We start from the raw sequence: 14,991 nt of genomic DNA, 5'->3' as shown, positions 1-14,991 counted from the left end.
TACGCCACTACGGCGGGTTTAGCATAAAGGTGAATGGTACGAGTAAGCGTGCCAGCCCTTGAGTGTAAACAAGAATGGATACCCGTGAGTGTCAATAATTGTCAGTGTGAACGTGAGTGAGTGCGAAGCCTGGAAAAAATAATGGTGAATGAGTATAAGTGAGTGTTCGCTTATACTGCCACCCTATGGGTCCTGGCTTCCCACTTTTGTGGCTTACCAAAAAAAAAAAGGCCGTAGCTCGATGGGCAGTGTAAACTGCAGTTACCGTTAGCATGGTGTCACGTACACAATTATGGTTAGTGTTATTATTAACACATTAGTAATATTATTATATTATTGAAAAAGATGAATGGAATTTACAAAGGAAAAATATATAAATTAAGGAGCACGCTGGAAACTGCCACCGCAAGGAGTACAATGCCTGCTTGCTATTCTGGAAGAAGAAATTCAAACTATGAAATGCAAGATATAAAAAATTGAAGTAAAGAAACAAAATTGGTAGGCGAGCCTAATCGTTGACTTAAGTGTCTCTTAGTGGCATGCGCACCTCTGCGGTGGTAGCATTTACGCTGAGCGAGAGAACGTCTTTCCCCTGGCACGATATGCGGGCGATGAATGTTTGATGAATGTTTAATCTACTTAAACTTTCATCAATGTTATGTTTATAGGGCGAAAATCAACAGTGAAGGATTCGAACAAAACGCAGAGATGCAGTTTGCTATCCTTCATTACCTAGCGAGAAAGAGGGCTTTCGTAAGCGCTCAATGAAGTTGTCAAAAGAGTACGTTCTTTCAGCGGACAAATATTGACTACACAAACCCGAAAACCTAAACAAACTGCCCGATAAGATGAAACGCAACGAAAAGCTGACCATGACAGGTATCGCATCGCCCATGGCGCCACAGGAGCCATGATGTCGCAAACGTGTTTCTGGTTCAAAAGCACGCCACTTGTTCGCACCGAACAGATATAAACAAACCCGTTCCATAGCATCCACATTTTGTTTTGCTACGCGATGTCCATGGTTGCTGCGACTCAGACGTCTGTCTGTACTTGCTATAAACAGTCGCACTGGGAGGTCCTTTCGAAATGTCAAGGAAGAGGAGCACGTGTCGCCATAAGGTAACTAATATTTCGTCGCTTACATCACTGAGCGTCCAGACGGTGCCAGACGTTTCTTATTTCGAAGTGTCTGTCGGCTTACTGTACTATTTCCTGTTGTTGCTGCTGTTATATATATGAACTACCACGTTAACGCGTTGGCAACGCGAATACACACATTCGGCCTTGTGGCTGTATATGGCTTGCGTGGGGAGCGAATCTCGGCCCTCTGAGACAGATACAAAAGTTGCGATATCGCCGTTGCGACGGCCGTGCTGTGGAGCTTGGCTGTTGCGAGACGTGGGCCGTTGGAGTCAGTGGACCGCAATGACAGTATAGAACGCACAGTCGATCCACGTGTGGTGAAAAAGAAAGCTACTGAGCATATTCTTCATTGAACCTTTATTGCGCAAGGTGCCCAATCGGAAAGCAATGAATAGGAGAAATAGAAGCATGCAACACACAAAGCAATAATTTAACGCGGAATATACAGGCGAAGAAAAGGAAATTTCTTTTCTTTACTTTTTTTCAATGCAGCGACACCCTCCTAGCACTCGCATAACTCGCTTATATTGCCGTTTTGAAGAGAATAGCAGATTATGTGTGCACGCAAATGTCCATAGTGCCTTACAACCTTTCACTGTTACAAGAAATGCTGAAAATTGTGCGCCGAACTGAGCTGGCTGACGCATGCTGAAGGCGATCGAACAGTGCAGTAGACAGGACGCAGCCAGCGACTCCGTGTTTGTCATCGGCACTGTTATTTGCGCTGTTCGATTCTCTTCCAAATGCTAACAGGCGCGTCGTCAGTATAGCGAGCTGCATCGTGCTGCCTGCAAGCACTTGAATAAATTAGCACGTTCCTCGAGTCTTTATAATCTAATCCACGAAGTTGATAAAAAGGATACCTAATTGTTGTCGCAAGCGTTATAAGAGGCACTGGAAAACTTTGTTGACTGTCACCACCAAGTCGTAAATGACATCTCCCTTTCCTGTCGTTGCTACGTTGCCTGGTGTGTATGTGCAAGCATCTGATACAACCAATACTGTGACAGTAATAATTAAATGCACTAGCAACCCCCCCCCCCCCTTCACTGTACCCCGCCGTTGCTTGTCGATATTCTGTTTACATTTCTTGAGAGACTCGAACAAGTGCAGTTAATAATGAGGTGCAATAATAATTAATATTATGTGGCTTTAAGCGCATATGCATTTCAAAGAAAAGTAGGAAGCAAAGAACAGGCTAGGAAATGCCATTGGTAGGGGCAAGACGCCTGTCTACTTTTCGGCAAGGATAGAACAGAAGCATAGAAATGAAAGATAGAAAGTATGGAAGGCAATAGCAAAGAAACAACATGATGAGGAATCTCAACGTGAACTTACTGTTACAAGCAACTGACGCGACAGGACGTATTATGAATGAATTTTGTTTAGACTGAGTTGAAAACTGTTGTCTAGGTGTTTCTCCAGGACCATCTGCTTTATTGGTCTTAATCTTGGGATGCTGCACAGCGCCCACCGGTTTTGGGCACCACAATATTCATAAACTTTAAAATACAAAGCAACCACAGAAATAATGTTGGCTCTACCGTTATCGAGAGTAGGTGTAAGCAATAACTGGCTACTGGCAAAGCGGACCACACCACGCCATACTGTGCACTGGGCCATATAGGCACAATAGTTTCCTGTCACGGAGAGAACCTCATTGCAAGTCTCGCCTCAGTCAAACAGCCATACGCATTGCGCCGGACGGTATACTGACGTCGAGGCCGCCAGACGGTACCAGCGCTGCAGGCGCGCCGGAAGCACCGCGTACCTAACGGAACGCTGGCGTTGAGACGAGCAGAGGCAACTCTGTCTCCGCGCCAAAAGATGACAATCAAGTGTATAGTGCCCCGTACCTGCCTTTTGAACTTCGCCTGTTGGAAATGATAAATAAAACTTCAGCGTACTAGAAGTTACAGCTTGAGTGATATTGTGAACAAAAATTTGGAAGAGGCTGAAATCAATATATTTTTTTAACTTAGTTGGGAAGTCCCCAGCTTAGGTAATGCCGTATTGAATGGTTGTTCGGATGATCTCGTTTGAGTGGCCGTAGGTTCTCCTTTGAGTGCCCGCATAAGGGTTCTGGCTTTTAGTGCGAGGTCACTTAAAGGTAGCGGACAACGTGAGCTAAAAGCATGTCATAGTCAATATATGACACTTTACCAACTATCATCCTCTGCTTCAAAATAAGATTGCGAATGAATCCTTTTTAGGGAAAATACGGTCAAGCAAATGTACGATGCGATGTTATGTAGATATTTAGATTATTTTCTAGAAAGAATGTTTAACAACGTTGAAAGTGCTCGCAAAACAAAATTGTAACACCATCAAGCAAGTATATTTAACCAAACATCCGACAGTATTCGAGTTTCAAGCTCTTCCTAAACTGCTTTACGTGAGCACCTTCACGGGTTCGATGTGATTAGTTTTGGTTAGCTTACTCTTTGTTTGTATATTATTTTAAAGTAAAAAGGGAAGGCAGTGAAGTTAACAAGAAGCAAGTTTCTGATTGCTGCCCTAAAGTTTTACGTCGCTTTCCAGAGAAAAGGACGTAGGAAAGAATGCTGAAAATATATTTTTTTCAGGAAATAAGTAAGTACTAAAAGCATCGAGAGGTGTTATCCAATTGTCTAACGTGGATTCGGTCTACCGAGTATAACAGGCGTGACCTGTTTAAATGCATAGTAGTGAAATTAAAAGAAAAATATTCTTCAGAAGGCTAGGTGCTATTTCATTTGACACGCGTGAGTTCTAAACTTAGCAGTAAGAAGCAAATCCGAAGGGAGAAAATCAGCACAAGTCTGCGCTCAATTCACTTATAAACTTTGATGACCTAAAATGAAAGGCCATTCTTTAAGTGAATTTTCGACTGTGAATGGCGGGTACTATAAATCGCTCACCTGTAAATGGCCAGTGAACCGGATTCAGAGGTGGCCCGCGATATTGTGCTGTAATGCGTGTGTTGAGCCCACTGCTCGGTCAATGTTTGAAATGTAGCTTGCCTGCCATTGCCATTTCAAAGCAGGATCACTAGCGTTGTCAAAGTAGAATAAAGTGTGTGCGTGTTTGAAGCATAGGAAGTCGGTCAAGAGGTATATATATATATATATATATATATATATATATATATATATATATATATATATATATATATATATATATATATATATATATATATATTTATATATATATATATATATATATATATAAATGAAATAAGGAAGCACAATGCCTCCTCGTAATGCGAAGGTTGTGGGATCATTGCCAGTAATTTATCGGTTCTTTATTTCATTTAATAAGCACAAGTAATTTCCTGTATGTTGTCTTTGGTGTCAGTGTTTGTTGGCTTCTTATGATATTACTAACAAAAATCAGGGCCCTCGGTTAACTCCCTTTCTTCTCATTTATTACACAACGAGGGTCTGCAGTCCGGCAATATTGATTCCTTAAGGTATGTGTGGGTCATTGTCTGGTGGCCTTCACCCAAAAGATCAACTTCTCATGACGGATGTTCCACATCCGCTGCCAAGGTAAGGTAAGATAAAGGCAAGATGAAAGTAAAATACTTAATAAAGTATACGTAGGCTCGCGAAACAGCGTAACCTCTTAAAAACAAAACCCATAAACACTTGCAAGGCTCTCCAAACAATGTCTTTAGCTGACGTGCCAGACTTTTCATCAATCACTCAAATTCGCAAAATTTAATTGAGCGCGTAAAAAAAAGTTTAGGAAGGTCTATGCGGCCTGACAAGGTCTCCGCTTGCTCACCAAGGTTCACTGCATATTTGTTAACTGCAAAGTTTAAGTTTGTGTCAGGAACAATTTGAATAGTTTGCTGCCATCTATGGTGTATGAACTTCTGGATGCACCATTTCCCATCGAAATTTCCCATCGATTTCAGTTTTTGTCACCCTATAGTGCTGTACTAAGTGCCACAAGCTGATGCACTAAGTGTCATGAATTGTTCTTAATATTGTTTGTGTCACTCTCTCATTTGGACGTATTGATATTCGCATGTTAGCTACAACTTACTGGACATAAAATCAATCTCCGGAGCCTTGGACATACTTGGGCACCTAGTACCAAGAACGGCACAAAGATCAAGTCTGTGCTATACAATGGGTATATCTTCAGATGCTCGTTCATTGTTTGTTGCAGTGGAATTTTACTCACTGTACACGAACAAACCAAGAAAGAAAAAAAAGTCCAGGATGTGTGCAAGGAACAATCACATAAGTGGGTCGATCCATTTTATTTGGAATATGTGAGAGACAGAACAGAACTTATGATTTCAGCAAAAAATGACATAGAGTTCCCAGAAGATTAATCACCTGCTTTTCCAATATTGTCACAATAGTTCTGACGACGACATGAGGACTGCAATAGCATGGGTAACTGGGCTAGTTGGTATTCTATTTTTGTTAAATACTTAGAGCGGAAGGTAATACGCGAGACGACGAAGCTGACACATCACACACGCTCTTATCTCGCAAGGGATTCACCCACCTCCTTCATCTCTGGTCTTTCTTGCTCGACATCTCTTAGAGCGCAGCTCTTAAGGACCCGTTACTGCGGCGTGTGTCATCGTCGTCGGTAGGGGTGGTGGTGGTGGCGTACGCGAGCGAACGAGCACAACAGCGAAAGATGAAAAAGTGAACGCGGTGCGGCAGATGAAAGACCCGAGCCGCGAACGGCGGACACCTATGAGAGCAACCCCTTCAGTGACATGAGTGCAGGATATTCGTTCCGTGCTTATCCGCCCGACCGCTCGATGCGTACTCGTACCTGATCTCAGCCGGATCGTTCGTTTCGTGTTATCGTCAGCTTGAGTCAGCTGTCGCTTGTTTGGTTTGCATGGTTTGATCTCATTTGCGGTTGTTTCCATTGTCATGGTTTGCGATTGTTTTGCAAACTGATTGTATGCGCGACACGAATGGTATAGTACCTTCTGAAAGCCAAGCGGCGCTATCGATTACATTGGAAACTCATACGGGCTGGTGCGCTTGACCGGCAGATAAGATGTTTTACGGACTCTGCTACATGCCTCCCTCAAATTCCTTGCCTCAACAAATTGCAAAATGAAAGCCTGTATAGAGATGCGTTGAAATTTCGCATAGGTAGTATCGTAATCGTCGGGAATTTTTTTCGCACATGATGATTCTTCAAAGGTACTAGAAACGATGTGATTTTGAAGTCCTGCAGTAAGACACTCCGTTCATCAACTTGGGGAATAGCCCTACTGCTCTCTATCTGTAACCATTCGATCTTCGTCTTTGAGTTCTGTACGGCGACATGTTCGTCTGTCTAATTGAAAGGTCATGTTCACATGCGTGTCAGGTTCGCAGTGATATTGATAGAAATCCCATCAAAGCATACGGTCGGGTTGTTTATGCTCTCGACATCCTGCAGCAACGGCGCACTCCCGAAGAGCACGCCGCCGCATAGCAAAATATCTGACCTGCTTGAGACCGTGGATGTATTGACATTGGCACTTTCATTCCGCTGCCATGCGTTCCCTGTGTTTTCGCGTCCTTCGGAGCTCCTTCGCCAGTCCTATGCAGGTCACGACTCAGTCCGTCTTGTGCCCACCCTCAGCTCAGCGTGACCACGAATGCATACGGCAAGGGCTAAATGGGTGACTCTGGACTCTGAAAGCGTATTGGCGCCACTTACAAAGTCATTTCAGGTACTCTGCCACTAGATCAAATCACTACGAGGCTGCTGACAAGTAACGGCATGAAATCACTGCCTATAGGGAGCTGTAGCGAAGTGTTTCCTCGTTACCGCTGCGCTACACCACCAGATTTCTCATTTAGTAAATGCGTATGCCTCCGCGTGAGACTCCAGCATTTTCGGTGCATTCGACCACGCACAGTGCCTTCGAACGAGAGACTTCTTTTATCCTTCTAGATCGTGTAGAGCTTCTAATATTGTCCACTTTATGCACATTGCTTTGGAGAATGGGCATAATAATCGTGGACCTTTAGGCTGAACGATACTGAAAATGTTAGTGCACCTGGATTCTTCTTTCGCATAGCATTCGTGAGTGAGTTGCAAAATAAGTAACAGCTGCTCATATTTGGTTCTTTTGGAAATGTGCATTCGATTAAAGTGTTCTGTATGTACGAATACAGACAACTTACTCACCTTCTGCTAGTATGCTCAGTACAACCTACAGGGAAAAGGCTCCTTGTTGTTCAACACAAAACTGATAAGCAGCCGTGTTTGCTTCAAACAGAGCCTCTCTTTTATCATGCCCTGTATAATTCTATAAAGAGTTCTGTGACATTTGAGTGCATTTTAGCTCCAGCAGCATTTGAGAAATTAAAAAAATATTTTAAGAGATACACAATTTTGACGTTATGTTTACAATGCAGTGCGATAATACACTCACGATACACATATTTCTTTGTAAAACTAATTATGTATTCTACCGCTTCTCAGATATAAGAGCTGAAACACGGAAGCAGTCATAGGAACGTATCATTGCATTCTGCTCCTAAAAACTCGGCGTTGACATAGCTTCGATTAACATTGATTGGGTTCACAGGATCAGCTTCTATCAACAGAACAAAAATCGCCTCATAGTTGTAAGGTTTTCAAGGTGTAAAGAAAGGGACGCTGTACCGCCACCTTGTCACAAACTGGGAGATACAGATTTCTCGGTACGCGAAGATGTGTCCTACGCAGTACGGTTAGCGCACAAAAGGCTTGCTCAGTTCGGAAAAGAACAGCGTCTGAAATATAAATTACGTCATGACAAACTCATCGTCGATGACTTCGTATATTCTTATGACGCCGCATCTCACACTATAGTACAATCAAACAAGGGGCCCGGCAGGTGAAGCCTCACCTGAATGCTAATCTCTTGAAGACTAAATTGTCTGGTATAGATGTTCTTCTAAACTGCCGCAGTATTAAAAATAAGACTGATGAGTTGCCTGCGCTTTTGTCGTCAATCTACCCAGAAGAGGTAGTGATTGGATTGAAGCCTTGGCTTGATGAGATGATTACGAGCACAGGAGTGTTTCCTTCTGAATATTAGGCATACCAAAAAAACAGGAATTCTCATGGGGGTGGTGTATTACTTCCAATGAGAAAGCTTATACCGAGTTTCTTTATTGATTTCGGTGACTCGAGTTGTGAGTTGGTGTGGTGGAAGATAATGTTTCTTCCTGGTGTATATCATACAGCTGGCGCTTTCTAACCACCAAGTGATAGACGCCCTGATGCCTTTACTTCTCTGCCTGACACGTCAACGAAAGTTGATACAGATTATATTTTACTTGGAGGAGACTTTAACACGCCTATCGTCCAGGGAATCAATGGGATACGTGTGTTTTCTTCTCATTCAGCCTTATAAAGTGCCTTTTGAAATCTTATAAACACCCACAGCCTAATTGAGTTTGTCAGTGTAGGTACTCGTATTACTGCCTCTGCAGATAACATTCTTGATCTTTTACTTTCCAGTTCAGAGCATGTAATAGATTCTGTTGTCCAAATACTTGGCATTATTGATCACGAATGTCTGGTCGCACATATAACTTGTCTATTGCCTGAGGCTTTGATCGTTCGATCCAGAAAGGTCTATCTCTACGAAAGGAGTAAGTACAATGCCATAATGCAGGCCTTGGAAGAATGCCTCCAAGCAACTGAGGGTGTCAGTGTCACAACCAATATCGTGGATTTATGGTCAGTGTTCAAATGAAAGCTTGCTGACCCTGTTGACCTACATATCCCACTTAAAATTCTTACCGGAAAACAAAGAAAACGTAAGCCATGGTTCAAAACGACATTAAATCTCTAATAAAAAAGCGAGAGTGCATATTTCTGCAATATGGTAAACAGAAGTAAGAATATTTATATGATGCGCCCCCCCGCCTCCTCCTATTCGAGATAAGAAACAAAACTTCCACTGAAGACGTCTAAAAATGCGTTATTTTTATCTCTTAGATCGAAGATTAGAAGTAACCCATAAGAACTCTGGGAATATGTGAAATGTAACCGCAAGGATAATACTGGCATCCCTTATGCACGATGGCACAGCCATTGTTGGTGACACGGATAAGGCAAGCTGCTTTAGTTACTATTTTGACCCTGTCTATTCTGGCTCTGCGCTTCAAGAGTTGCCAGATAACACATGCCTCGAGCATGGATCTATGCCCGAGATAGCAATATACAGCTTTGGGTTCCTCAAGCTGCTGCAAAATTTAAACTCTAACTCGGCTTCGGGCCCTGGTGGCATACCGTACATAAATCTAACATCTTGCGCACCTGTTCTGGCTAAATATTTCGCGTTATTATATACTGTATCACTTCATACGACCTCCCGACCACAGAATTGGAAAATGGGCAACGTAGTTCCCATTCATAAAAGCGGCCATCGTGGTTGTGTTCTCAACTATAGACCAATATCCCTCGCAAGTGTCAATTGTGAAAAATTGGAACATATATTCGAGTATTTTCCATCATCTTTAGAGAAAAAAGAATCTTTATGAATTATCAACACGGCTTTACGGCAGAGCACTCCTGCACCACACAATTCATTGAATTTTCTCAATATATATACAAACTTTTGACTAGGGTCATGAAACAGACTGTGTATTACTAGACTATCAGAAGGCGTTTGATAAGGAATCGCATGTTCTTTTATCGCATAAACTGTCCTTTCTGGATTTACCAAGAAACATTCTTCAATGGCTCCAGTTCTATCTCTGTGGACGCTATCGGAAGATTGCGATAAATGGAATGGAATCGGCGACAACTTCTCTGTCTTCTGGAGTCGCACAGGGGTCAGTACGGGAGCCGCTGTTATTCCTAATCTATATTAATGACATAGGCATGAGCATAACATCAAAGATTAGGCTTTACGCAGAGGACTGCATCTTATAATAATCATACATTAATAATGATTCCGATCAAGATGCATTACAAGCTGACTTTAACAAAATATATACTTGGTGCAACACGTGGCCTATCCGTTTAAACATTGCTAAGTGCAAGTACACACACTTTTCCAGAAAACGCATGCCACTTCCAGCCCGTCATTACTTGAATGATCAGCTCATTTCACAAACAACAGAAACAAAATGTTTATATTTATCGAACGTTAAACCCATTATTGAAGATGCCTCCATTCTATGGGACCCTCATAGCCAAAACCTTAATGACCACCTGGAAGCGCTTCATAATCGTGCTGCTCGTTTCGTGACTGGAAATTATAACTTTCCTAGTAGTATTTCTCGAATATAACATCCGCTCGGCTGGCCTCATCTTTAAACGCGGGGGACGCTTGTCCCCATTATTTTCCTAAGCGGCATTTACCATAATCGCACAGCCGTAAGCAGCGATATTTATTTAGGATCGCCAGCATTTATATGTAGTTGCTGTGACCATCCATTTAAGATAAAATAAATAACCACATGCGCATCTGTTTTCATGAATTATTTTCTTCCGTTTTCTATCAAGTGTTCAAATCGCCGTCCATGTGACGTCATGATCATTGTCCGCTAAGAACCTTTGATTGAAGTTCTGAGCCAACATTAGTTGAATGTACAAAGTTATGTTGGTACTGCTGGTTTGCTCTACAATGTAAATATCTATGCTCCTTTTCTTTCCTGTTATTCTCATTCGCTTGTATCACATAGTTTTGTTTATTCAGAGCACTTGTTCACTTTTTGTTATATTCGTGCGCACTTGTTTGCTCTTACTTTTGTACTTCAAACAACCGCTACTGTAATGCCTTCAGGTGAATGTAGGTATTGAAAAAAAATTAATGAGAGAATTACTCATCACTGTAATTTTCATGCAGAGCTTATGCTTTTCAATACCCCTTAAAGTTAGTCGCCTGTTATTACCTAGCTTTCGGCCGCCGTTTACTCATGTCGGCATCATTGTGACAGGTGTTTTGTGTCCTTGCTGTATTATTTTTCCCTTCAGCTGCTCTGTGAAGTTTCTATTCACTCTGTTACCTAAAGAACTGTACTACACTCAGTATGGAATACCTCAGAGTCTGCATTGCAAACACGAAACGTAAAACACATACTCCGCCTTATAAGTTACAAGATGTCAAAACAATATTAAAGAAAACAACGTACGATGCAACAGATTCTGAAGATTTGAGACTTATAACGTACATTAGATAACATGACACTGATGCACCTTTGTAATAAATTACTATTTCCAAAATTACATATTTTGTAAAACACTGATCAAGCTTTAGAGATCTTCCGTAGCGCAAGCTTGCATATAGGAGCTTAGCATGTCTCAAAACGCCAGGCCAAATAAGCTTTAATGATGTTGGAAGTGAGGCCGGCCGGCACAGCACACCCTTTTTTCTGCGTTCAACAAGTATTTTTGAATCACACAACAAGCACTTTTGAATTAGGCATAAAAAAGTGCTATGTTTTCAAAGCACGCGACTTCTGCTCGTGCGAAGAAATATGAAACGACAATCTGTGATTTCAAAGGACACGTCTAGAGTGAGGCGCTAATGTAAGCCTTCTAAACTCAAGCAACCTGAGTCTTTTGCTGATTATTGAGCCATGCATGTTCTCCGGTGATATTATAGACATGAAGGATGCCTTATTTATAGAACGAATATCATCCATAAGGGCGTCTTGCACTTTCTTGCTGTAAAGCCAGCAATTGAAAATAAGGTGCTGATTAAACCTGTGTTAGACGAAACTTCAGCATACAGAACATACATGTGACGAGATTCTGCATGAGGCGCAAAGCTGATCCAGTATTGTGTTCATCTGAAAAGTCGGAAAGAAAAAGAACTAAATAAGAATGCCTTCTTCTCTGTATACCCAGAGTCAGGTTTAACTGATGAAAAACAAAGAACACGCTAATTTTCGATTTCATTATTTTACATCTTTACAATTTACGATACCCTGCTACATGTAAACCACATACGTGTGGCTCTTATGCATCTATCGAGATATAGTTATTAAGCCTAAGAATTTTCCTACGAGTATCCTCTTTTAGACTACGCATCAGCCTTTCTCCTCACAAGGCGCTTCTGTCGAAGCCAACCTGTTATGTGTGAAAAGTAAGACAGATCGGTTACCCTGAACGGTATTGCTTGTTTTTTTTTTCACTGCTCTAGCAGGGGGCATAAGCAAGAAGTCCATACTTTTATCGACGTCCACCTTTTTCTTTAAATATAAGAGGTGCTCGCGTTTGGTAAGCTTCTCCGAATGTTTCACCGACTTCTGAGGAAAATAGTTCGAGACCCCTAGAACGACAACACCTCTCGGCTTGTCAGTATTCTCGATAAGACAAGAGTACGCCCCCGATCTTAGGCTGAAAGGCTTGGAGAAAGCGTTAGGCTAGAACTATCCTTCATTGCTGGTGGAAGACGCGTTCCGACGAAGCAGAGGTGTCCAAGGATTTGTGGATATGAGATTGCGCTTACGCAAAGTGCTGTCATGAAACCGTTCACTATCACCTGTGCAGTGGCTTTTACAAGACCTAAATAGCTTTTTTGTTTAGATATATAGTGTTAGCCTCCTACACCTTTGACAGGAGACATCTAAACGCACTCTCAGGTGTTGCGCTGCAATGCTGTAAATTTTCTCTTGTATTCACTTGCGTAAACTAACGAAATATACTATAACATGTGCGGCCGATTCTCGCTCTCAAGTGCACTTATATTTCACAGATAATTACCATGGCTTCTTTTTTAGGAGTGTTTAGTCCGCATTCTCTAATCAAGCCAAATATGTCTAAGTTTTTTTAAATGGCTGTATATTGTTGGTTGCACGGTTTTCATGGAATATTTAAGGATATATAAAACGAAGCGTCAAATTTCACTCAAGCTGCACTGACTGGTGTGAAGACGATGACCTGGATAGCGATAATGAGGGGCGACGATGTGGATGACACAATGCGCGCGGTCTGGAGCACTTAGGGTAACAAAGCTACTATACCATTACTATACACGTTGTAGTGCCTTTGACGCCTGCAACTTTTTTAACCATGGCAACATGACAAGGTAAGTTGAACGCAAGCTTAATTTTGGGGATTCTCAACAATTTTCTGAAAGAGCGTATAGATTACTAGACAAACGTAATACGCCGCACAACAAGATACCGCTTGACAACCAATATGAAACAAAGAAATTTAGAATTTCTCAGTACTTGGTGTCGTTCACTTAACATATTTCCTCCGTATGAAGTGCTTTGAGCTGTTTTATTCCCTTTAAATGTGTTATCACTGACTAGATTTGGGCAGGGAGCACTGGATCTGAATGGATCTGCAGGAAAAGGCTCCTAAATGCAAATTTCTCCGTATTATCCTCACCTGTATATAGTTTATTTGATTGTGCACTGATGTGGCGAAATAAATGAAACCGAAAATTATAAAAGTGAAGAAGCACTGTTGTTATTTGCTCAAAATGCATTATATTGAGAGCAGCAGCGAATATTTCGCAAAATGAAAATTCTGGGATGGTTGTGTTGTGGATGGTTGCTGTGATGGTTGGGACCGCAGTGCGTATGACAAGGAAGAAATGGGAGCGGAAAATCAACCACATGTAAGCATGTTTTAGCGTTGCCTATTTTTTCTGGGTGCGATAAGAGAAATATGAAAAAAGCGCACGAATGAAATGTGCGATAAAAGGCACATTTGTGAAGATGAACCTATTTTTTGCTGTCGCGTTTTCTCTTAAGGCCAGTGCTCGCGACAAACAATCTGCGCGGGTGAGCTCCAACAGTGCTCGGTGCTTTCTACGGGTAACTTGTTTGCAGTGAACTGCACTGTGTGAGCAAAAAATCTCTCTGAGAATAAAAAATCAGTCGCAATTTCGCAGTAGCAAAGTATTATCAAAGTATAGATACAGCAAAGTATAACACAAGTGCATGAAGTGAGGTTTATTTATTTACACTCTCTTAGAACCTTTTCTCCACAGTACTCCTCCTCTCTGCCGCGCCTCTGCACAGATTTCCTCTTGACAGTCAAGCAACCAAAGCGTTAAAACTTGTCGCACTACAACAAACAAAAGAAAAAGAGAAATGTAGGTATTTTGTATGCATCTAGCAAAGGCGGCGAAAGGCGTACCCAACCCATCCCCTGTGCAGGTGAATACTTAGGTCTATGCCGGGAAACTCCAAGAGGGGCTACCAGTGTGCTTACCTAGCACCAATAGAAGCGGAATGGAACGTTAAGAGTTTAATGCCAGCAGCACTGAAACCTGCATGTGTCAATTGCACCCTGGTCCACCAGCATGGCCTCGTGCTCCACGACTGTGCCAACGTCCACGCCTGCCTACCGGTGTACTTACCCAGCCACCAACGTTCCGGAACGCTCTCCTTACATTACCCTCCAGGCAAGACCTGTGGATAAGCATTTGGCCCCCACTGTGGGCACCTCTGGGAAATCGGTGGCTGCCTGGAGGTAAGTGAGCTTAGGCCACCCGAGGTCGGGCGTGTGGCTTCGTTTGTGCCACGACATCTGCCGATTCCAGGAGGAACGGCGCTTGAAGAACGGATGAGTGACAATATAGCAACCCGCTCGGCACATGGTGAACGGCAGTGTTGCCGGAGCTGTCCGTGTTGAGTTATCCCAAAATATTTCTATTCGGACTTCGTGAAGTCCTGCCTGTACTATATGCCATAGACGCTAAGACTGCCGAGAAGTTTCGCTTTGTCAATTTTTCAGCCTGCAGTTATTGCATTACCACTTCTTTCCTATTATTTCAGCTAGTCTGCTTCGCGATCATGTGCGCTATATTGAAGACAGCTCGGGTAAAATAAATGGTCTAAAAAACGTATGCTGCGCGAGAACGGCTCCATCCGGCATAATCTTTTCGTGCGTGATCTTCATATTGCATCAGCACTTCCT

The sequence above is a fragment of the Dermacentor albipictus genome, chromosome 3 (genome assembly GCF_038994185.2).
Source record: "Dermacentor albipictus isolate Rhodes 1998 colony chromosome 3, USDA_Dalb.pri_finalv2, whole genome shotgun sequence".
Lineage (NCBI taxonomy): Eukaryota > Metazoa > Arthropoda > Arachnida > Ixodida > Ixodidae > Dermacentor > Dermacentor albipictus.
This window is presented reverse-complemented; position numbering follows the sequence as displayed.